This window comes from Perca flavescens, chromosome 2 (genome assembly GCF_004354835.1).
Source record: "Perca flavescens isolate YP-PL-M2 chromosome 2, PFLA_1.0, whole genome shotgun sequence".
In the NCBI taxonomy this organism is placed as follows: domain Eukaryota; kingdom Metazoa; phylum Chordata; class Actinopteri; order Perciformes; family Percidae; genus Perca; species Perca flavescens.
The window spans coordinates 20,988,067-21,013,582 of NC_041332.1; the positions used below are offsets into that span (position 1 = coordinate 20,988,067).

The 25,516-nt window shown below is 40.1% G+C and overlaps 1 protein-coding gene across 2 annotated transcripts in view; it reads right to left on the reverse strand.

Annotated features, from left to right (window-relative positions):
- palm3 (paralemmin 3) overlaps positions 1-22,693 on the reverse strand; it is a 44,704-nt gene extending 22,011 nt beyond the window's left edge. The window contains exon 1 of one of the 2 annotated variants that reach the window (XM_028598293.1): positions 22,489-22,693. The gene's annotated coding sequence lies outside the window, so the exon portion shown is untranslated. The other variant, XM_028598285.1, reaches the window with a different exon arrangement.
- Positions 22,694-25,516: the final 2,823 nt, after the last annotated feature.

A 25,516-nucleotide genomic window follows, 5' to 3' on the forward strand; every position in this document is an offset into this window, starting at 1 on the left:
CTCTGCATTTCCCGGCTGCATCCTGCTGCGTCCTGCTGCATCCGCAGCCTCCCCCCGTGCTCTGCAGCGCCACGTTACATCCCGCAACGCCCTGCTGTGATGTTCATACGCACAGAGTAGTCAGGATCCGGTATAGGAGACTGCACTACTCAGTATGACACGATGTGCCCTGCTATGACATGAACTTCCACGATAACCTTCAAAGTCAATGTGACTTCTAATGTGACTGTTATCACCACTGTTCATCACCCCCAACCGGCCCGTCAGACACCGCCTACCAAGAGTCTGGGTCTGCCGAGGTTTCTTCCTAAAAGGGAGTTTTTTCTTGCCACTGTCGCAATAGCCACTGCTAATGCTTGCTCTTGAGGGAATTACTGTAATTGTTGGGCTTTTGGAATTTATAGAGTGTGGTCTAGACCTACTCTATCTGTAAAGTGTCTCGAGATAACTTTTGTTATGATTTGATACTATAAATAAAATTGAATTGAATTGAAAAATTATATTAGACACTCTGCAACTTGCCTTATGTTGGATTTATTTGATACATCTGATTTCATAGGTTGCTAAAATTGCACTTTTTTTACTGTAAGATTAAAGCAAATACAGGCTACTTTTTTTGCACTTGCTCAGTTTACTTTAAGTTTTTATTTTGTATTCCTCCTGAAAGTGACTTTGATGTTGGATTGATAGCCTACATCTGGCTTCAGGTTGCACTACAAATTCATTTTACATGTGCAGTGTTAAACAATTTTAATAAATAGAGACTTGAACCTTATTGAAATTTGTTTTGTGTAAATTGTTAATAATTGAGCAAGGGGAAAATAATTGCTAATTGAAAAATTAATCGTTCGTTAATTGTTTAAAAAAATAATCGTTTGGGACAGCCCTAGTCACATAACAGTGATATATAACAAAAGATATATCATGGGATTCATTTAAACTTTAATTTGTTTGAAAAAGTAATAACTAAATAAAAGATGTATTATTTCACTGGAAGATCCAATTATATTGTTAATCACAATTATTTCTGAGACAATTAATTGACCAGCAAAAGCATGTACAAGTGCGAATGAGGTTTCTCATTTCTCCTCAGAAGGCAACTCGGTAGAGCTGATACTATATTTGCTCTTCAAACATGGTAGATCTTTCAGGGCCTTAGGGGGTGATAGTTAGCACAGTGAGAAACTTCTCCTTATCAGACTCCTTCGGCACCATCAAGGTGTGGGGTAGTTGGCCATGTCGTAGGGCAAAAAGGCTTACATAAAACAATATAAATATGTAGGTGTAATGTGTAAGGAGTGGAAAACAGAAGGATGAAAGGAAGGGAACACATCTGGATGGGGAAAGAACCTAGCATGCCTTTTATTACACTGAAAGCCTCTCAAGAACTGGAGGTGGCGAGACAGGGGGGAGCAGAAAGACATGAGAATATGCATACGCAATATATATATACATAGATTGAGAGACAAGAGATACCCTTCAAGAGCAACAGAGGTAGAAAGAGACAAAATCTCATTTTGGCAGTGTTTTGAATGACTGGAGGTGCAGTGACAGCTTACAGTAAGCCTCCATAGGGAGTGAAGGCTTGTGTCTCATCAGGGCTCCAGGAGAGCGCCTAGAATAGCAGCCAGAGATAAACAAGCAAACACAAACAGAGGCTTTGATGAGGAGGTATTGAGGAGCTCCCCGTAGACACGCGCTGACTCCGATAATTAGAGATGATACAGGAGGGTAGAGAAGGAAAGGCTGACAAAGTCAAAAAGTTAAGAGGCAGAGAAAGTCAAGATGGTTGGAGAGAAGAGCGGCAGAGAAAGAGAAGATGAGGGGGGGATGGTAAATGTAGCAACTGGTTTGGGATTCAGATTCTCTTTATGTCCACAAACTGGGACGACCTGTGACAGGCAGACAGAAGAAAAAAAAAAGAGATTGTTCAAGAACTGGAAGAATAGAGACATTTTATATTAAGTCTACTCAGTTTCCCATAACACCCTGATCATTATCAAGCAAACTCAAGTCAACCTGCTCCCAGCCAGACCAAATTTTGCAATCTTGGATACTTTCATTTAAAGGGATTTTCAGCATGGCCGTATTCACCAGAGATCACCGAGGTCCGGATCGCTGCATTTTTTCGAGGTGAATTGTCTAAAAATAACTTTACTTTGGTGCAGCAAAATTTAGGGCTGGGCGATAAAACGATAACGATATGTTTCGTGATAGACACTTAATCAGTATCAATAAAAAATGTGTTCAATAAAACGTTTGATCATTTCTTCGTCGGAAAAGAAACCATTGACATATAGAAAATGGACCAACAGATCCTATTGCTCTGGATGGAGACCAGTGAAGGCTATTAGAAGCACTTTTCCAGTGATGGCTGAGCGTTACTGCACAGCCTCCAACTCAGCTCGAAGACTGATATGACGTGAGCGACCGGTCTGAAAGTCTTCTGGTAGCTGTGCCAAGAGAAATCTCAATCACTCCCAATCTTGCAGAGACGGAGAGCGTTGGTATATGTAAAGAGATAACATGGGCACAGGCTAATTATTGCTAACTAAAATGCTAGTTGACATTAGTAATTAAACTTAAACAGCTAATATGAGTCAAAACTGCCTGTGAGCTTCTCCTGTACTGTACGGTAATTTCTAAGTAAGTTGCATGGTTATGACACAATCGTTAGCCTATTTTTACAAAAACGTCTGCTACGGAGCCATAACGTGAGGTACAAGGTAATGGAGCCTTTCATAAATTGTCGTGTTTCTTTAGAAATAAACAATGGACAAATAGAATCTTTAAACGCTTCAGATGTAAAGTTATTTGCTGCCAAAGTGGCGCCAATGAATGGCAGTCAATGGAATGCTAACGGGAGGTGATGGCTTGTTAGCATCAAAATGGCGCCATAGGAGGTATGCTTTGCGGAGGCTCGCTTACCCCCTTGGAAGAAACCAGAGGTTGCGAAGCAAGTTTGGTTGCATGAACAAAAGGCACTCACTCTCTGGTAACCTAGCAACGTAAGGAGTGACACTCCCTCACAATCATGTAACAGTATCAAGTTTGGTTGCACCATATCGTTGTCTCGTGTTAGATTCTTCAATAACAGAACTGGCGTGGAGTGATAAGTTGAAAATGAGTGCTGCAGCGAGCGAGGAAATTGTTGATAAAACAGGAAAAGTCAGATCGCCAGTATGGTTTTTTGGAGTCTGACCGTAGTCAGACCAATGTCGTCTGCAAATTATGCAAGACCGTCGTCCCCACCAAGACTGGTAATACCACAAACTTGTTTGACCACCTTAGCCGCGCTTACCCTTTGGAGCACAGCCGTATTCGCCAGCAACGTCCAACAACATCGGCAGCTGCAACACCACGCAAGCAGCAGACCACCATGAAGACGTACTCTGCATCAGTGCCTTATGACAAAGCATCAAATGGTACAAAGAAATAACGTAGGCAGTGACATATCATATAGCCAAAGACATGCTTCCGCTGAGCACTGTCGAGAAGCCAGGTTACCACCCCCCAACCATGTACGGTTTAGGCTGTAGCGTGACTTTTAGACGGAGAAAAATAATAACTGTTACTGTACTGTATCAGGTTTGTTTTTTATGTTACAGATGTAAAGTCTACCTAAGTTTTATTTGAAATTTCTCCTATGTTAATGTAAGGAAGTGTTCTATATTGGTCAGCAGATGCGACCCTTGTTTTATTTTGAGTGCTCCTTTTCTGTTTGGCTTGCCTTAACAGAGTATCAGAGCACTGTATGACTGAAATGATTTAAATTATAAATAGGTTGGTTGGTGCAACGATTTTGTATATTACACCCCTTTGAAGTTTCACTGTGTAGATGGTTGAGCAGAATATGTGGACAGTGTGAGTCAATGTTTAAGAAATCCACAGCTAATGCTAGTTGCTAACTAAGTGTATGTGTGTGGCAAGCTAGCTTAATAACTAGTGCTTACTGCCAAGAGGGGCAGCTAAGGTTTATTTTATACTGTATGTGATTTATGGGCCAAATTCTAAACTGGTTGTGTCATATTCTCTTTTGTTTTCCGAAAGCTCAATAAATGAGGAGTTTTGCTTGTCTCAACCACCATTTGGACTCCTGTTTTCCTGTCCCTGCCACGTGCCCTGGTATATCCAACATCCTAAATAAACACAACGCAGAGTCAGACTTTGCTGGGGCTTGCGGCCTGACAGATAGGGTTACATTTACAAAACACTGCACATATTTTAAAACACTTTATTCACCAGAAGGTGAATCAGCTTGTGAACTTCCTAGCACTAAACTTGCAGAAAATAGTTCTTCTCAGGTCTCAGGCTTCTCTGTGTTTATATTTAACACTTTGCACTATTTTATTACACTTTATTAAGCATTTCTTACGTATTCTTTCATTTTGCACCTTAATGTTAAAGGAACACGCCGACTTATTGGGAATTTAGCTTATTCACCGTAACCCCCAGAGTTAGACAAGTCCATACATACCCTTCTCATCTCCGTGCGTGCTGTTACGCTGTCTGACGGCTCCAGCGGCATCAGGCCAGCACAGAACATGCAGGTGACTGGTTCCAGCAATCCTACTGCTCCGAATAAGTGACAAAATAACGCCAACATGTTCCTATTTACATGTTGTGATTTATAGAGTCACAGCTTGTACAAAAAACAACGTAACATGAGACACAGCCGTCTTCTAACTGTAAACAAACCGGGAACTATATTCTCAGGCGGAAGAATATAGTACTTGGGCGGAGTGATATGCTCGCAGCAAGCCTGTCTGAGAATATAGTTCCCGGTTTGTTTACGGTTAGAAGATGGCTGTGTCTCATGTTACGTTGTTTTTTTTACACGCTGTGACTATACAAATCACAACATGTAAATAGGAACATGTTGGCGTTATTTTGTCACTTTTGTCACAATAAGGAGCAGTAGGCTAGTTGGAACCAGTTACCTGCAGGATCTGTGCTGGGCTAAGCTAATGCTGGAACTGTCAGACAGCGTTACAGCACGCACGGAGATGAGAAGGGTATGTATCGACTTGTCTTACTCTGGGGGTTACGGTGAATAACCTTAATTCCCAATAAGTCGGCGTGTTCCTTTAAGAGATAATTGTTAAGTGTTCATTGTGATTTTAGACTTATGTTTACATTTGAATTATTTGAGTGTTTTCCATGGTTGTGTTGACATTTCTGCCTTTATAACCGAGGGGATTATTATCAAAGGAAGGTTAAGTTTAAAATAAAAAATGTTTAAATGTGATATATTTTTCTCCTGGTCCTTATTTTAAATAAGTCATAAAATATTATATAAATATATTATATTATAAATAATTAGCGATATTGACCGATATGAAACACTTATATCGTGATACAGTTTTCAGCCATATCGCCCAGCCCTAGCAAAGATATTGTACAATTGATCACAGTCACTGCTGCCAGAGACAAACCAGATCCTCCCCCCTGAAGCGTTAACCTCATGGCTAGTTAATATGCACATAATTTATACTGTTTATCGTTTGTTGTATTTATGAATGACGTCACCGGATCGTGCCGGTGATATATGCATTCTTTATTCTTTCTCCTCACTCAGTATTAGCCTTCTTAAAATGTGTCCCCCTGAACAGTGTAGTTGAATAGCTCTGATGTAAGCTTTGTACAGTCACCTAACAGTTACCTGAGCTTAGTGAACAGCTCTTTTGCATATCCAGTGTAAAGAGCCAGAGGCAAGAAGGGGAAGAGGGCGAAAAAGATTTACATTTGGGCCACCAACATTTTTTTTGCTTTTTCTATATTTACTATTGCTGTTTACTACAAAGCAAAAGTATTTCTTATCCGATTACTCAATTAACGAAGAAATAATCGGTAGAATACTAGATTACTAAAATAAGAGACTAGGAGTCAGAGAAAGAGACAGTGAATACAGAGGGTGAGAGAGAACAAAGTGGAGGGCAGAGAGAAATAATGTAATGTTGAAGGCAGAGAGATAAGAGGATATGAAAGAGAGAGGGAGTGTCTAAAAATGCATATCTTCAGATCAGGGAAATCAAAAATGGGATAAATCCCCCTAGCAAGCTCAGTTTTTGGACCTCAGTATTTCCAAAACCTTGCGTACGGCCCTGATTGTCAGTGGCCCAAATAGGTGAACATATTCAGCTTTTCACAATTCTGAAATGTAGGGGGACAATATTATAGATACTTAAAATCCTTCAGGATTTGCTATAAACCATGCCTGTTTATTGGGAAGTGTCCACATTATAAAACCAATTTTTGCACCTAACTGTGAATTTTCACACAACTCCCACAACCCTCTTGTGGTATTGTGGTAAGCACAGCAACTAACAAATGTGATGTGGGACTGGTTTCCTGCACCCTTGCCTCTGTTAATGCACACTACTGTACATCCAATATCTCAGCTATATCTTGTATCTCAGAACCAAACAGCAGCAGTAAAACACCAATATGGCAAATGGCCACAACCCTAGATGACTAAAATCAGCTTCACTTCCATTAAAAACATACTTACTGATTTTTGGTTTTCAAGGCAATAACTTTATGTCCAACACACAGTTGGGTCCGTGTGGCGGGCGCATGCTTCAAAAAGGTATTTAGTGTCTTCATTAATTCATAGGTGTGTTGGGCGTAACCAATCAGTGTCATCTCCCATTCCTTTTAATAGCCAGGCATGTTTGTACCTTGGCGCATTGCTATAATGATGGTGGATTTGCACAGTAATATTTTTATTTGTAATCTTTTGCATGTTTGTGTGCTGCTGCGCTTCCATGTGTGTGTGTAACAAACATAGTGTGCGCGCGCTGTGCATAAGCCTAGGTGCATTTTACTCATGCGTTGTTAAAATAACAAATGAAATGCTATTGACTTTAGACCAGGTTTTTGTTGGTCAATGGCGCGATCACTTCCCGCTGCCTCAAGATAGCAATACGCCAAGAATTCACCTGAACACACCTCCCTGTAAGACCATCACGCCCATGGGCGCAAAGATGGGCACAAGTGCATTTGCTATTTAAACGACGTGGGTGCTAGACGGTCTTAAATTAGCAAAGACACTTTGCGCCACGCTGCGCCAGGTGCAAGATGGGGCCCTTAGTTACACAGCTCCAACCGACAGACTCAGATGACATCATTTGAGGAACTACTGTATGTGCAACCACAAAAGGCTTTATACACTTCTCTACACCTGTAAACAGACTTTGATGTATACAATTGGTGGTTTCCCTTTAAGAAGCTGGAACTAGGGAATCTTTCGCATTTTTGCATAAAAATGATGTAAACAATTATCAAAACAGTTACCAATCAATGTTCTGTCATTAATTTATTTGATTAATCCAACAACTATCACAGCTCTATTATCTATAATCAAAAATAACAGATGGATGACCTGAAAATAATCAGATTTTTTTTTATTTTAAATTCCGGGAGCTCAACAGTATAGGAAGGTCCAGGAATTTCCTAAGTCCAGCTGCCTCTCAGTCTTCCTGCAAACTTTCACCATGAAACATTCCTCCAGCCCTGGTGCAAAAGAATGTATATTTGCCTTCAGTGTATGTGTCCATGTTTATATAACAATGTATATTTGCCTAGTGGGGTGCCATGAAGTCTGTATGCCGAGTGCTGGTGTAGTGACATCAGCTCTGTGTGAACAGATGGAAAAACAGTGGGGTGTCTGGAATGAAAAACTATAAGAATCATTTAGTATCACAGCTCACTGATCTTTGATTTCTCTGAGACATTCACAGACCGCGCACAACTGAGTGCATATAAGAATGACAATTTTAAGCTATACTACTCCAACAAGGCAAGTGGCTGCAGTCTTTTTTTGTTGTCGTTTTTAAATAAAATGATCATCAGCCCTTCTCCACAAACTATGCTGGTGTTCAGATAAATTCAAATTACAGTGCATGTAACGAAAAGTATTCATTATTTTCAAAATGAGCAAAACAAAGCATTAGCATGTCATTTTGGTTAAAAGACCGTACCTACAAGCCTCATGTTGCTCTGTATTAACTGGCATGTGCAGTATAACATCAGATACAGGAGCTATGCCAGATAAAATGTAGATAAGTTGTCTATGAAAAGCATGTTTCAGGAAGTCAAATCCCATTTCATGATATGTGACACTATGGAATCATGGACTAGCTTATATTCAAATTCGATACACCACTCTAACATAGTTATGGATGCACTTATTAGAAAGGTAAAATTGCAGGGCTGTTGACTTTGACTTGACAGGGATAGACATGGGCTGCAGTGGAACACGAAAGTTGTGACCTTTCGGTCATGAGACTCTAGTCTGCGGCACAGAGGAATCTGTCAATCCTGGCACTGCTTGCCAAACTCTGATGGAGAATCTTTAACAGAGCAGTCATTATATCATGAATGCAAGATCAATCTGCAGATTAGGCTAATCAGTTCCCTGTTCTGTCCATAAAATGTCAGAAAGTGACAATGTTTTAATTTCCGTCAACCCAAGGAGATGTATTCAAATTGCCGGTTTGATTCAGTACAAAACCCCAAGATATTGGGGTTTACTATCATACAGTATATGATGCATTTAATGTCAGGAAGGTATGTAGAAACATCAAAGAGCAACAGTATCCTGAATTGGCTGATTCTGTAAATAATGGCCCCTGAACACACAGTGTACAACCAGTTGCTGAAAGCTTTAGGTCTATAGGTCTATAGGGGTTGGGGGAGAAGGCGCAGGGAGTCATTAAAAGGCCACCCAATGACATTTTGTTTTTGTGTAATGATGAAATTACACTGTTTTTAGACCGCTGGCCACCCTGCTTCTCTGCACTTTGAAGTTTCTGCTCCATTTCTTGGAGAAATTAGGGGATGGAGGTTGGAAACGATTGTAGTGAAGACAGAGGAGAGAAAGAGAGTGGGAGGCAGCGGTAAGGTTGGAGTTTTAGATTGTATGCCCTAAATCACATACAGTGATGTAAGCGCATTTGAGTACTAACTAGGGATGCAAGGATGCATCGTGAATCGGTTAAAAATCTATTTAAATGTTTAAAGATTACAACTGGTTGAGATTTTAAAAAAAAAAATCGCAATGCAATTTTAATACGTCTTAGGGCATGACGCTAGTTAACATACAGCAGGTAATGTTAGCATATCATTAGCGTACCGCTAGTAACGTTAGCTGGCTTAAACACAGTTAAGATGCTGACAGCTAAACAGTTTAAAGTGTGACTGTATTCCACTATAAAGGATTCCAACAACGGAATGTACAACAGTCTGCAGCTGAGAGAAAAGCATGGACACTGCCACAGTTGGATAAACAGTGACGGGACTTAGTGGGCAAGCACACCAAGGAAAAGTGATCCGGCAATTTGCCGCAGGGTGGTGCGGCTGGGGGCCCATTTGTGTGGCGTTGTGTTGTGTTCTTAAACCCCCAACAAAGCACAAGTATACTTTATATTTCACAAATCGTTTTCCGTCAGATCGAACATTTGAAGGCAGCTTATTTCACAGGTGGAGAGAGAGAAAGAAAAGGGACGAGCGAGACATAGCGAGTGCTTTGTTGTTGCAGGAAACATGCAGCTATTACACAAACTCAGTACTTGTGTTTAATTTTTTAGACCTCATAGTGTTTTTCTTGTGGCAGCGACAAAGGAAGTGAGGTTTCCTGTTTACTGTACGGGATTCTCACACTGCCTCAAAACATAGCTCAAAACACTGACAAGTTGGGTTACATGATTGGCATGCAGTGGGGTTGCATTTCAACTTTTTGCCGCAGGCAACCCCCGCCGCAGCCTAAACACACTACCCCCATTCAAAATGAATGGAAAGACCTGCGTTTTTGCAGGACGTCGGACGGCCGACGCAGGCGGTGTAAACGCAGCCTTTGTGTTACGTTTGGGTCCGGCTCTGTAAGCTTGTGTTGCATTCAATATTGTTGTAAAATACCCTTCTGCCATCTAGGATTTCTTAGCAGTAAACCTAGCAATAGCCGTCTTTAATCTTTAATTTATTTTTTGTTTTTTTGTTATTTAAGATAAAATACTATTTCAGTTGCACTTCTGATAAGAGGACACATAATGCTATTTTGCACAGTTTTTATACATAAAGGAATATTTTTTTTTGTCATTTCATTCTGTTAAAAATCATGAGAAAACTGTATTGTGAACTTAAAATTGTGAATCGTATTGTGTTGTGAGTTGACTGTATTGTTACATCCCTAGTACAATCTTTAATAGTTTTATTAATTTCTAATACCAGTATTAGTGATGCCACACTGGAATCATCTTTACTTTGAACTGGAGTTCATCTGCTAGATGCTCATTTACAGCGCTGCTTCTACGTGTCCTATTATCCTGCTTCTATTCAAAATTACTGTCTTTTCAACTCTTTGGGATTACAGTACTAGAATGTAGGATGTAAACTGCAGAACTAAAAAGAGCCAACTGAACAAGATAAGAGCTGAACTGACTGAAGGACAGTTTCAGGCCTGTAAGACCGAGAGAGAGATAGAGAGTATTCCAAGGCCAATGCAAATTGAAAATATCCTTCCACCCATGTGTCTGGGAACAGGATGAGTACAAACATCGCCGTCCTGCAGACGATTAGAGACCATTAATGCAATCGCAACAACCCTGATCTCTGAACTTTCGCATTCTCTGCTGTCGTCACTGGCCATCGCTCAGGACGAGTCTGACAACAGAAGAGGATGCACATTTGTAAAACAAATTCCTAGATATAACTTTTCTTTGGAGACGGGGCACTCAAAGTGTGCGTGTGTGTGTGTGTGTGTGTGTGTGTGTGTGTGTGTGTGTGTGTGTGTGTGTGTGTGTATAATTTGTGGATGGTGCTGCTGCTACAGCATACAGCCAAGTTCCTCTGATTGACAGTCCAGGTCAGAGGAATGAAAACTCATGCATTACACTGCTGTGTGTGTGTGTGTGTGTGTGTGTTGATTATCATTGAAAGATGGAAGGTTAATGTGTGATATGTGTGCAACTCCTACGTCACAGAGCTAACAGTGTAGTCGGTTTTGGAGCGTGTTGGGGATAACCAAAGTCAACAACATACATCACAGTTATTTATCACTTCTGCCCTTCACAGGCATGACAGTCCTACTTCAGTCTAACCTAGGTTCAAGTAATGCGTGCAATTCAAAGCATAAAAATGGCATTATCCTACCACGTAGTAGTAAATGTGCAGATATGTACAGTAAGCTTGCACAAATGATCACAACGAGACACATGCGCTCGGGAGCATCAAAGGCATTGCTGCAATGGAATATCAAAAGAAATCTTCCAACAGTGTTCAGACTAAAGCAAGTTTAACGTGCTGACAATTTGACTAAATCGTGTTGAGAGAGGAGAGACTATGATGAAACAATAGCGTCTCAAAGGAGCAAATTCCTTTGCTCTCATTTTGTCTCTACGCTAGACAGCCATAAAAAAAGGATTGAGAGGGGATCAGTGGGGTTCTGTGAGATACCACACACACATCCACTACAATAGAATCTCTCTGTTCATCGGGAGGTAGGCTGGTCTTAACCTGGCTCTGCCTACAGTATCCTATAGTGTGTAAAAGAACACTTATGAGCTCTGTTCATGTTGCTTTCACACATGCAGTTTGGCCCATTTCTTTCCTTTTAGTTCTGGTCCATTGTGTGTTCACGCTGACTGAATAAACCAGGAGGTGTGAAATTGATGTATGGACGGACAGGGAAAGCATTCATTGGACAGTTATCTGCATCATTACCGCTACATGGATTCACGTGCGGAAATGCAAGGGGCTGCTTGGGTGGGGGAGTGTTGCATCAGGTACATGTACCAGTGAAACATGACATATGATACATGAAGTCCAGTTTCGGTAAGAGATCACTGATTTTGGAGGCAATTCAGATGCCAAAAACACTGCTCAGGATTTTCTAATACTTTGGGACAGGATTGTACAACTCCACAGTAATTATTTTAGCTTTTGTTGCGATGATCACCAAGTAAACAGTGGAAATAATTAGGGCTGCAACAACAAATCGATAAAATTGATCAAATTTGAATAAAAAAGTTGTCAACGAATTTCGTTATCGATTCGTTGTGTTGTGCAACTATTACGCCACTCAGTAATAGATAAAAAAAAAAAATTTAGTCGAGCGCAGAGCGGAGCAGCGCAGCGCAAAAGAAAAGAAAAAAGAGCAGAGCGGGGGTAGAGGAAATACGGAGAGAGACCCGTAACGTTCTGAAACAAACGGCGGAGGCAGAGAAATCAGTACGACCTAAGTCATCCAAGGTGTGGGAGCATTTCACACTAAATAAATCGAAAACAAGATAAGCAAAAGCGACATGGCATGGCACGGGCGCACCACGGTGATGATTCAGCACATAAAACGTAAACATGTTGGAGTCCTTGATGAGGAGGAAGGGAGTTCAACAGCAGGGTAAAGTCACTACACAATCCTACTTTTGTTCCGTTTTGAAGTGAGGAACGTACCGTCCCTTCAGTAGCTCTTCTGGTGCTGCCGTTTACTCGTTATCCAGCTTCACAAGCATGACAAGCTAGCGTTAGCTCCTTAATAACAGTAATAAAGCAGGGGTGGTATAAATTGCAAGACTAAAGACACGTTTTTATTCACTCCCCTTTTGTGGTCCATTCATTTTTCAATCTGTTGTCATGTATATATTCTGTACTTTGTCCCGTATCAGGTTATTTTTGACAAATATGTGTGTGTGTTGTACTTTTTAGTTTCATTTTAAAGTTCTTTTATAGCACTTGGTCATCTTAAGCGGTGTTTAAATGCGGTGTATAAATGAACTTAACTTGCACTTACTACAATGATGGTAATAATTTAATGAATAAGCTTCAAGTGAACGTGTGTGTGTGTGTGTGTGTGTGTGTGTGTGTGTGTGTGTGTGTGGTCTGTATCTGCTCTTTGGGTTACTTACCTTTACACAACTATTAACTAAAACAACAAGTATGTATGTAAGTATGTATTGAGTTGATGTAAATTAATGCTTTTGTTTTTTTATCCAATTCATCGATTAATCGAAAAAATAATCGACAAATTAATCGATTATTAAAATAATCGTTAGTTGCAGCCCTAGAAATAATCTGTTCATGTTGCATACAATTACAAAGTGTTTGACTGACAGTTTTCTGACTAGCCAAAAAGAACTGACCCAAACAAGCAAATGCACCAGAGCTTTTGTTGAACCGAACCAAAAAGGTTAGGTGTAAAAGTAGCCAAGACAAAGACTTAATATGGTCACCTTCTATCCACTAGGTTTGTCTTACTGTGCCCATTGACATATTCTACGCTGTCAGCCATTATTTCATCAGCCAAACACAATTGGTTGACGTAAAGTTAAATATTGTTTATGGCTGCCTACAGCTTGATATTGTCCTCTGCGTGGTTCCCAATATGGGCAAGATTCTGATCACTAGCCATGTCAAAATCACCATCTGCTGCACACATTTAGAATATTAAGTCTGGAAGGATTTGGGGTGAGAAAATCAGTTCCGCAGCCATTAAACTAAGCCTCAGATCAAAAGTGACAGCATGGTGAAGCCTTTGTGAAACCTTGTCATCCAACCATCAAATCAGCAGAGGGCTACAGAGATTAACATGGTCATCCGGAACATACATATGCCCGGTGAAGCTGAAGAATAACGTGCTATGCACCTTGCATGAGTCATCTTGCCTCACAGAGTATGATTAACATGCAGGCTTATCTATTCAATCAGACTGTGAAGAAGTCACATTGCTGAATTGGTCTAAGTGTATGCATTTCCTAGAATGGCTCAATTTTGGATGTGTCAATCAGTTAAATGACATCAGCTTTGTGAACAGTGAAGTTGCTCTGCTTCTGTAAAAAGGTGTGTATGCAGTCGATTTAGGGAATCTTTAGAGTAAAAATTCAAAGGGATAATTTGACTGGATGTACAAATACTCACGATGTTAACAGATTATTTCAAACAAAAAACAATGGCTGATATGTGATGAGAAATTAATATCATTATAATCTTATATATGAAATTACATATAATGCTACATTTTATTGTTCAACCAAATTTTTGACTTGCACATATTTACATTATAACATAACAACCAGACCTGGGGGATTAAATGTACAAACATGATAGTATTAGTGAAGTGTTGGTGTACTGCCACTCTTAAAAGCAGGAGACAAAGGGTTATCAACTGTCACCCTTATGCTGCAAGACATACTGAATCACTGTGGTCTTAATGTTTTGGCATTCATGAACTCTTCTATCCACAGCTTCATCTCAAACATTGTGCACAGGCAGTTGAGGCACATATTAGCGCTTATGATAAGATGGGAAACACGGTTTTTAACCCTGACTTGGAATGCAGAGTATGCGTGGGTGTTTAATGCTTTGCAAAGGAGTGAAGATTACAGGCTAGCTGACGCTTCACTGGAAACATAGACAGCATGACTGAGGGCAAAGCTGACCTAAGCGACTAACTGATGTCAAAATTTGTCTTTTTACAATGTATTTGACTTCAGTAAATAGTGCCAGTGTCATGCATGACATATGCTATGTATATACACAATGTCTCAAGCAGCGTACGTGTACCTGTAATTTTAGGGAATCTCAAGACAGTTTGAATTAAGTCAAGTCACCATGTGATGGCATCAAATGGCGAGGTAACTGGATGGGGAGAGAAAAAACAAACCGATAAGGTGTAAGTAAAAGGTCACCACTGTAGACTTTCAGAGTCTCTGTTCAAACAAAACCCAGTGCAAGAACCTGTACTGACACAAGACAGAGTCCTCATAACCTGCCTCAGCTGCCACCTACAGCTGACAAGCCATGAAGAGAAGTGAGAAAATATAAATCATCATATAAATGGAAGATCCTGCAATGAACCAGAGGTTTAAAAAAAAAAAGAGAGAGCTTGAACTAATGGAACCGGTGGGAAGAAGGGGATCAGAGTTTGAGACACCTGTTCTGACAAGTCCTGATGAGACACTTGAGGCTGCGACACAGCATAAACATTCTGCCCGCATCTCCACCAAAAGCCAGCTCAAAGACTAAGCCACCGAGACGCTTTACAATATGTGCCAGTCTCCATTTTGTCAGTATCTCACATTAGGGTACGATTATGGCCAAATTGATAATCACGATTACTTTGATCAATATTGACCTCAAGATTATTCATTGATTTTAGGGACAACATATTTTAATTGCACTTTCACATTTAAATAAACGAGAGCACTGCTTTCCATCCATGTTGAGCTATTTTTGTTTAACATTTTTATATGCTACACAACGCATCAAACAAGACTAAAATAATCAACATATTAATGGATTATGAAAATGATTGAGCTGATGTGACCGGAAGGATCCAACAGATCCCCTTCAAGTAAACATGGTTGTTACAGCAGCACTTTAGAGGCATAGTGCACCTGCAAAATGCCACAAAAAAAAAAAAAAAAAAAAAAAAAAAGCAAAGCGACCTTTTTTTAAAGCCAAAGTGGCTCTGCCTCCTCTGCTTAGTGACGCACTCTGTCAGTGTCGGTCTTCATTGAAACTGCTGGCTGCAGGTTATTCGTCCGTGCTGCTTTGTGGTTTAATCACTCACCATGCTGTGCACGAGGAAGGGGTTCAACTGTGTTAATGGAAAACAGGTTTTGACGGGTTCCCACAGTGCAATGGCTTACAATAAACAAAGGGTGTGAATTGGATCTGGCTTAAACAGCAGTCAATTAAAAAAATGCCTTGTTTGACAATACTGTGAATGCAGATTGGCTTAGGAATGATTTTTTTTTTTACTCATTAAGTTAGCACACAACAGTGCCATAGCAGATATTTTTCAATGATTTGGTCCACTTTTGATAGAACTATTCTAGTTTTTTTTTTTTTACTAATATGTTTTCTGATTCCCCATGTCCAAACAAGCAGTTAGTAATTTTTCTCTTTGCACTTTCAGAAAGTGTGTGTAAGACATGTATTGACTTGCTTCGGTGATTTTTCTGTCTGTGTACACAGGATAAGTGTGTGTGTGTGTGTGTGTGTGTATGTAGCCGGTTTGGAGAGGAATGCAGGACTGGTGTAATCCAGTCTCGGTTCATTTTCGCTATTGTCATGGAGTCAAAAGCCTGAAGGCCTGTGTGCCTCTGGGCCTCACAGCTCAGTCACAAATACACCCATATCGGCTAAAACACAGTGCAGCCTAAATCCGAATCAAACCACATCACAACAACGCAGTACATTACAAACACATCTGTAGGTCATTTGCTACCAGCTGATAAGACCTTGCAACGTCGAGCTATAGAGTTTGTGTCAATTTGCGATGCAAGAGTGCTCAGCCACCTTCTGAATGTTTAGTCGGGCCACCTAATGTTTAACTTTCCTACAAACAAACTGAATTCCAGCCCATCATTGAAGAAATTATAGAGGCAATACACTTGTCTTTCAACCCACAAATGTTCACCATCTCCGAGATTCCAGTTGTGAAGGCGATGTAGGATGAATTCACAAAATGATTTGTGAAATATAAATGTAGAAAATGTTTATTTCAGCGCTGATTGAGGAGTATTGATTTAAGAGACATGATCAAAATCCCATTCATAGTGGCCTAATGTAAACAGGATCAGACCCAATCTCAGCTGTGCATTGATTTGACTTCACCTTTGGGAGTACTGTAGATTAATATTAGACATCTCTTCCTTAGGTGGCAAACCTAGACTTGTTGTTACCATATAAATGAGAATGTAAAATGATGTAAAAAAAAAAAAAAAAAAAAAAAAAGAATCTCGACTGCTCTCTTTGTTTTATATCTCACTTGGAGCTGGTATCTCGTTGGCAATTTCCCACCGAGTTATATTCCATTTCAACAGAATTGATGATCTCTTTATATTCACAAAGGTTTTATTGAGATTCTTGGTACGCACTTAGATTTACATTATTTTCAGGTTTCCCCTCTTCCTCTGCTCTTGACTTTTTCATTTTTCTCTCACTTACTTCTCCTCTCATCCACTTCTCAGTCTCCCATTTTTTCTTTGATATAACCAAGGTTGTGCCTTTATTTTGTAACAGCTCTTTCTGCAACTTTCCGATTTTCTATTAATTTTATTTGATCTTAATAAAAACAAGGAGTTGGAATATTTTGTTTAACCGAACACCAGAGAAAAAGAATGCCTCTGATGATGAAAAGAAAAGGTTTATACTGTACATGTGGCGTGCTTTTCAAAACCACAGCTACCAAAACCACACAGAAAAATCGGGTTGTCAAATTAGTTTGTTTCAGTGTGGGATGCGGATCTGTCGTTGGCATTTGGAGCAATTCAGCAACAGGTGAATGTCTTCCAAATTAGTTGTGAATTGGCAGTGATTTTTTTTTACCATTTAACTGACAAGACAACAACATTACAAATTAGCTGCAGCTTTGGAAGAACGTGTAACATTAGACAGCTTGCTGGCATCGCTAAATTGTGACAACACACACACACACACACACACACACACACACACACACACACACACACACACACACACACACACACACACACACACACACACACACACACACACACACACACACACACACACACACACACACACACACACACACACACACACACACACACACACACACACACACACACACACACACACACACACACGGCCTAATCCTGCCATCCATTAATTTGTTCTGTTCAATCAATATGGTGCATGAACCCAAAGCATGTCTAAAGTGCACTCATACTTTGCCAGCAAAATACATTTTAGTAAACAAACATCATTCAGGTAATTGTTGGTCACTGTGCACGGAACCTCTACGGCTAACCAGACATTGTAACCTAGTAACCACAGCCATGCGTATTTGTTTTTGTGTGGCGTCTTGAGGTTGCATTATTTACAGTAGGTGGTCTTCATTCATAATCACAAGCCACTGAAGTGCAGGGTAAAGCTTCCTTAATGGAGACTGCAATCTTAGACTTTCATGAGAAAAGGTAAATGCTGGGAAGCTGAGAAGCTAAAATACTGTGCTGTCAGACAGAGCTCAAGTTATCTCCATAGACCATTACCTTCACAGCCACAACACATTACTTAACTGTATAATCCTTGTCTGCTTGATTAATACATTGTTGCCGGTGTCAAAAGAAGGGCATGCGTACTGTGTACAACAGACATAAGTAAACTGAAGATGGAAAATGTTTGTTTTTTTCTATCCTACTTCTCTCACTAACTGTTGGCCAGGATTACGTAGGCTTTGAGTCAACAGATTATTGCAAATGAAAAGGAATACCACACACAGACAAACACAAGCAGAATGATTTAAAGAGCGGCGTCTCTGAAAACAGCCTCCTGTGCCTAAACAAGACACAAGAAGGAAAAGAGGACAGACAAAAAGGACGAGTCTGTGACTATAGTTCACACTTGAATGTTGGGGCATAGCTGGTATTTTAGGTATGTTAAGACTGACATGGTGACATAATGCAGAAACATGCTGTGGTTCAGAGGGGCTCACTGGGGAGCAATTTATGTCTCAACGTCAATATTTCTCACAAAAAAAATAAAATGAACCCGTCGCACATGTCGCTAACACACACTGCAATATTCTTACACATGAATATCAGTACACTCATCATTGTGAGTACTACGCAGCCAAATAAAGAAGCTTCCTCAAGTCTGAGAAAATAACGCTGGTGATGTAATAGTGCAGCCCCGTCCCCTAAAAATGATATTCCCTTACTGCATTCACAATTATGTTTCGAGGGGAACGTATTTTGTCCCGAATTACGTTTGCTTTTGACGTATCATAAATGCAGTTCTAATCAACAAAGTAAATGTAGGGAGGAGGTCGGGGTGGATGGGAGGGTCAAACACACCCAGGACTTTCATCCAGGAGACCACTGCTCGTGTCCCGTGTGAAACCAAAAGTCAACGTTGACTTATTTTTACTTCCGTATGTAAATTAAATTAAAATAATCTCTGCCAAGATATCTCTGCCTCTAGTACATTTTGAGCTTTCTTTTTGAATTTCTCTCTTCACAAGTCTTCCAATTTGATAGAAGTGAAATACAAAATTGATGGAGTAGCACTTTCAGATAGAAACTCCAGTATAAATAGCATCTCATCTTAACACCAGAGCAAAGTCATAGTTGGAAGAAGCCTAACAGTGTTGCAGATTACTCCACTGTCAGCTGCATTAACAAAAAGCATGCTGCATAATGTAGTCTATGTACTGTACTGTATATACATCAAACCATGACTAGTGTGAGTTTTCTTAGCATTTTTGTGCCAAAGTTGATCCACTGAGAACAAATTATTATATATAATTATTACTTCCATTGTTCCATTTCTTTACCACTAAAAACAAAATAACCTTGCGGCCTGTGTCTTCCTGATCTCTTGTTTCCAGGTGAACCATCTGTGTCTGAGTCTAATCTCTTGTATAGCCATAATAATAACAGCCTGAAGCACAGTCCCAGACAGTCAGAGTACTGTCATGTTCACAGGGCATCATTAATCAGGCTATGCTTCTTAACCCATGTAAACAACTTGGTTGAAACATGGAAATGTACCAACAGTCACAGTTGAGTGTGTTTCTGATGACAATGCTGAACAATGTTAAAGGTAAAAAGAGATGTGAAAATGAAAGACCACTTCAACTGAGAATGGACAGATAGAAATGCTGGGGGCAATGTGGCAGTGAGGAATTTCCCTCCTGCTAAAAATCCATCCATCACCAGTTTAGCACACGTGTAAAGAAGTGGTGGATTCCATCTCTCCCAGCAACTCTTTTGTCTCCTCCTCTTTATCTTGTTGATTTTTAATCTCCCTTCACCTTGTTAAAGTCCAACTAGTCTGTCTCCTGCTCCCTTCAACACAATTTAAAAAGATAAAACTCTCTGCTGATTGGTGGTGCAGACGACCACACAGTTTCTCCTGCCCTTTTATCTGTCTTTAACCGCTATCTCACCCACTCTACCAGTCTCTCTTCCTCTGTACATTTGAGTAGATTTCGGCAGATTCAAAACCAAACTGCTTTGCAAGTGACTGGCACGTCGGCCCGGGCTCTACGCTATATTTTGCATGCATCAAAGAGGAAAACATTTCCGCTGAACAGCAACAAACAGGCCAGCAGATCAGACAGGGAAATCACTCTGAATTTGGCTTTATGCGCAAAGCAACAACAACAGTGTTAGTTACACAAGCAATATCTTATTTGATTGATGCACAATACAATACAATACAAGAGAGGTATGAGGTATGACAACATCGGCAGTATTGACGGCAAAATAGGCTACAGAATATTTCGTTCTGTATTGACAGGTGCAATATTAGAAAAATCTGTTGTTTTTTTTTAAATTACATTTATATCTGCATTTATATAAAAACCTAGAGAATTTCAAACATCAACATGTCATTTATTAATATGTATTTGTCTCAAAATGATATATAAACATCTTTTTGTATTCTAGTTTGCCTGGAAACACTTCCAACACGCTTGCGTGAAAAAATAGGCGTCGGTTGTATTTCTAGCAGGCACATGTTTTCGGCACAAAGACGCGCGTGTCACGCAGGCAGTGTGTAAGCTCTAACCTGTTAACACGGGAGCCGAAATATAAACGGACAGGCCGCGCAGCTGACACGCTCGTGCGACGCATCCAGTGTGTAACCGGCCTAAGTCATTCAACATGAAAAAAGCATACATGACTGATCAACTAAAGAAATCTTAGTCGACTAAGACCAAAACGAGCGATAAGTCAACTAATCGACTGAGATGGGACAGCCGTAATGGTAACGCTGATATCATTACGACATCTCTGCACGGCTGTTGTGACGATACATTTTTTTTAATAAATCCAGCGTTCTAGAACAGGAGTGCTTGTCTGAGGCTGACACTAACTGAAGTTTATTCCATATGTCATATAGCCTATTCATTATCCTATTTATTCAGTCATTAAACAGCAGTGCTGATCTGTAATCAGTTTGCTTCTTTGGCTACTGTGACATTTATATATATTCATGTATCCTGTGCAGTGATCCTTTATGTGCAGCTTTTCTTTGAACCCTCAAGCATAAGTATGCTTGTTAACAAACCCTCAAGAAAGTAACTGTATCCTGAAAGTCAAATTAAGCCAGAGGTGAGTAACATCCCCCCTGATATGGCCCCAAGGCCCTCAGTTCTTCAGCCTGACAGAAGAAGAGCCGTGTCAGGATCTCCTGCTGGGATCTCTGCTTGTAAATCAGTATACTCAGCTGCATGTTAAGCATCATTTGTTTGATGGCCTGTAAGGCAGAAATGTTTTTTTTTTTTAGCTATAGCACAGCATAGCTGTGGTTGAAAGTGATGAAACAGCGGTGCCTTTTGCCGTAAAATAGGTGAGTCATACATATATGCAAATCAGACAAAAAATGTGTGGTTAATCTGATGTGCAGAATTTGACATCTTGACTGCATGGTGCATGTTTTGTATTTGTGTTGGTAGGGAGGTGCAGCTGCAACAGCAGCTAGGAAAGTGTCAAAAGATTGCCCCACTATCTTAACCACTGCATCATAAAACTGCTGTAAATGCCCTGTAGACTTGAGGCTTTTGGACTTAATTACTCATAAAACTGACGAAAATACTTGCAGAAAAGAGCCACAGCTAGTCTTACACTTATGCTGAAAGAAATGTAAGATGTGTGCTACTGTACACACACCACGGCATATCTTTTAAGATAAAAACTACAATAACTATGATAAGGTGGCCACTGTAAACTCACAACTGTGCACAATGAAAGTTGTTCTTGTACCAAGGGCAAAATGCACTTTTTTAGTGAAATTAAGGTCAGCTTTAAAGAAGCCAAAGAGTGTCAGAAAACATCCCTTGTGATATTTGAACTGCCACATGATATCTCAAAGGGTTTATTAATCAATACAGGACTCTTTGGTTTGCAATGCTTAACAGAGGTCAGACAAGTCAACAGCTGCTGGGGCTGTCCAACACTGGCTGGGCTCACTTCCACCTATTGGCCCCGTTTCAAAAGGTGTCAACCGACCCCGTAGGCACCACCAAACGTGTTAAAATTCATGCAGAAAAATGTTGGCCGAAGATCGGCTACACTTACCTGTTCAAACTTGGCTACTTGATATTTTAAGTCCAATAAGCAGAAGGAGGAAAACGAAACCAAGTAGAAAACTGGAGATATTGGACACGACAAAAAAGACGGAGAGGAGTTTTGCTTCTAACGTTAGCGTAATTAGTAATTAGTTAGCAAGAAAGCTAAAATACGACACAAAAAAATTCTCCGTGAAGTTGAACACCTGAGTAGCCTCTGCGCTGAGCTCACTCCTAACAATGTTAAGCTCGTGGACGTAAACACCCGGACGACGCGTTGTTAAGTTTATCAAAGTTTTACAATAGAGTAAAGTTTATTTTAAAAGAGAAGTTCGCGGGATTGATTAAAAAAAAAAGTGAAACCGTCCCGGCAAGCGGCTCTCACACCGCCTCCCTTCGTGTATAAACCCGTCTGTGTGGAGGAATAGAGAGTGTGTCTGTCCGGTGGTTACCTGACTCCAGTTATTACCGTGAGGCCAGCCCTCCAGACAGCAGCAGCAGCAGCCTCATGTTTCCTGTTGTTGTCTCTCTGAATAACTGCAGAGCAGATAAAAAGCTTTTACTCGAATGTCGATGCTTTCTGCTTTTCCTTAACGACCAATATGACATCTGGTGATTGAAACCAATTTTGTAGAGAGACATTTAAAAGTCACTGTACTGACTTATTTTTGGCTCCGTCAAGCTGTAAAACAAAGTACGGTAAGCTATATACAAATTAACTTCATTTTTGTTTTAATTTGAGCCGTTAATTTAAGTGTCAACATGATTTAGCATAGTCTTGTGTAGCCTACATTTTAATAATGTTTATATATTTTATTTTTATTGATAGACATCACATTCAGTGCATGTTTGGGTGCAACTACTCAAACTTAAAATTCAACATCAGCCTCACCATGTGGTCTGTTTCTTGCAGGTGGTCAAGGCCATTTCATGTTATCAGAAGTGATTTTGATGAAATGAGGCATCTGTGCAAAAGCGACTGTTTTCATGGGAACCTGTTAAACTCAACAGAAACCGCTCTTCTTAGAGTGTCCAACGATTTATTAATGTCCTCTCACATGGGTGAATGCTCGGTTTTGGTACTGCTGGACCTTAGCTTTTGATACAGTGGATCACAACATCTAGCTTGAAAGACTTAAAGGAACACACGACTTATTGGGACTTTAGCTTATTCACCGTATCCCCCAGAGTTAGATAAGTCCATATATCCTTCTCATCTCCGTGCATGTCGTAACTCTGTCTGACGCCCCCCACCGCTAGCCTTGCTTTGCACAGATCCAGGGAGTAACTGGCTCCATCTAGCCTACTGCTCCCAATAAGTGACAAAATAATGCCAGTATTTTCCTATTTACATGTTGTGATTTGTATAGTCACAACATGTACAAATAACAAGGTCACATGAGACACAGCCATCTAACCATATACAAACTGGGAACTATATTCTCAGAAGGCGAAGCACTGCTACTTCTGCTACTTGGGCGGAGTGATTTGCACACAGCACCTGAGAAGCGCTGTGGTGAGGAGCAGAGAGTAACAACGGTGTTTTTCAGGTGTTGCGTATACGCTGTGACTATACAAATCCCAACATGTAAATAGGAAAATGTTGGTGTTATTTTGTCACTTATTGGGAGCAGTAGGCTAGATGGAGCCGGTTACCTCCAGGGTCTGTGCTAAGCAAGGCTAGCGGTGGGGGCGTCAGACAGAGTTACAACATGCACAGAGATGAGAAGGGTATGTATAGACTTATCTAACACTGGGGGATACGGTGAATAAGCTAAAGTTCCAATAAGTCGGTGTGTTCCTTTAAGTACTGGGTTGGTATCTCAGTGAGGGCCCTGGATTGGTTTAGCCCCTATCTTTCAGATAGAAGTTTTTCTGTGTCACTTGGTCCCTATTGTTTAGAAACTGCTGCCCTTTCCTGTGGGGTGCCTCAGGGTTCTGTGTTAGGTCGGATTTTATTTGCATTGTATATGCTTCCACTGGGACATATAATTAGCCAATTTGGACATATCCGTTATCACGTCTATACAGATGACATCCAGCTGTATGTCTCTTTTACCCCGGAAGAGACAAAGTGTTGGAATTGCTTAAATGTTTGACTTCCATCAAGGATTGGCTGGCAAACAAATTCCTACAGTTAAATGAAGATAAGACCGAAGTCCTTATTGTTGCTCCGGACTGTACAGCTTCCAAAGTTATTCAGCTTTTGGAGTCCCTTTCTTCAGCAGTACAGTCCAAACTGAGAAATCTTGGTGTTATATTTGATCATAACATGTATTTTGATCAACATATCAAATCACTGACCCGCACATGTTTCTTTCAATTAAGATCAATGCCAAACTTAGAACTGTTGTTTCGCATTCTGAGCTTCAGATGGTCATTCATGGTTTTATATCATCCCAGCTTGATTACTGCAACTCCATTTTCACCTGTCTCAGCAAGTTGTCCCAGGACCGTCTACAACTGGTGCAGAACTCTGCTTCAAGGCTGTTGACCAGGTCCAGCAGGACTCCAATTTTATACTCATTACATTGGCTTCCGATCGAGTTCAGGATCCAATTTAAAGTTCTTGTTCTGACTTATAAAGTTTTGCATGGTCAGGCACCTCTTTATATCTTGGACCTGCTCCATCCGTACACTACTAACAGGTCCCTCAGGTCTTTTAACCAGGGATTAATGGTGGTCCCACGCACTCGCTTAAAAACTAAAGGTGAAGCGGTGGCTCCAAACCTGTGTAACGCCCTTCCTATTGTCTTATGTTCTGCAGTCTCTGTTAAAGCTTTTAAAAAGCTTGTTTAAATTCGCTTTGACTCATGTTTGTAACTTTAGGTTTTAATCCTTTAAATGATTTTCATTGGTCTTTCAATAATTTTTTCCTTGCTTATTTTCTGTTGGATCTTACTGTATTTTTACAAATATTTATCATGTGAAGCACTTTGTGACTTTGTCTGTAAAAGGTGCTATATCAAATAAACTTATTGTTATATTATTAGTATTATACTGTATATCCAATGAATAAAAGTCTAACCAGAATATGGCACTAAAAGAAACTACTTGCATGTAATGAAAAACGCTTCTCTGAATGAAAGCTGTGCCTCAAAAGTGTAAAATCCCTTTCAGCTCAGATTAAGGATTCCAAAATATTAAAATGAAAATGATTGCCCTACTTTTTTAATAATCCAGTGCTTTTGGGGGGATCGCTCTTGTGTGTATTCAGAGGTGAATTCTGGATACAATTCTAACAATTTTACCCATTTTAAAAACAGAACTGCAATAACAAGCACTGGTAGTTCACCATCCATTTATTTTCATCGAAGATTAGGAATTAAAAATGTCAGAAACCTCAAAAATATAACACTTTAGAGGACAACAAAACATTAGAGAGGATATTAGTTATTGATTGTAGGGTTGAACGATATGGCCAAAATCTTCTATCATCATCATCAGATCATTTCATGTCTCGATAACAATATATATCGC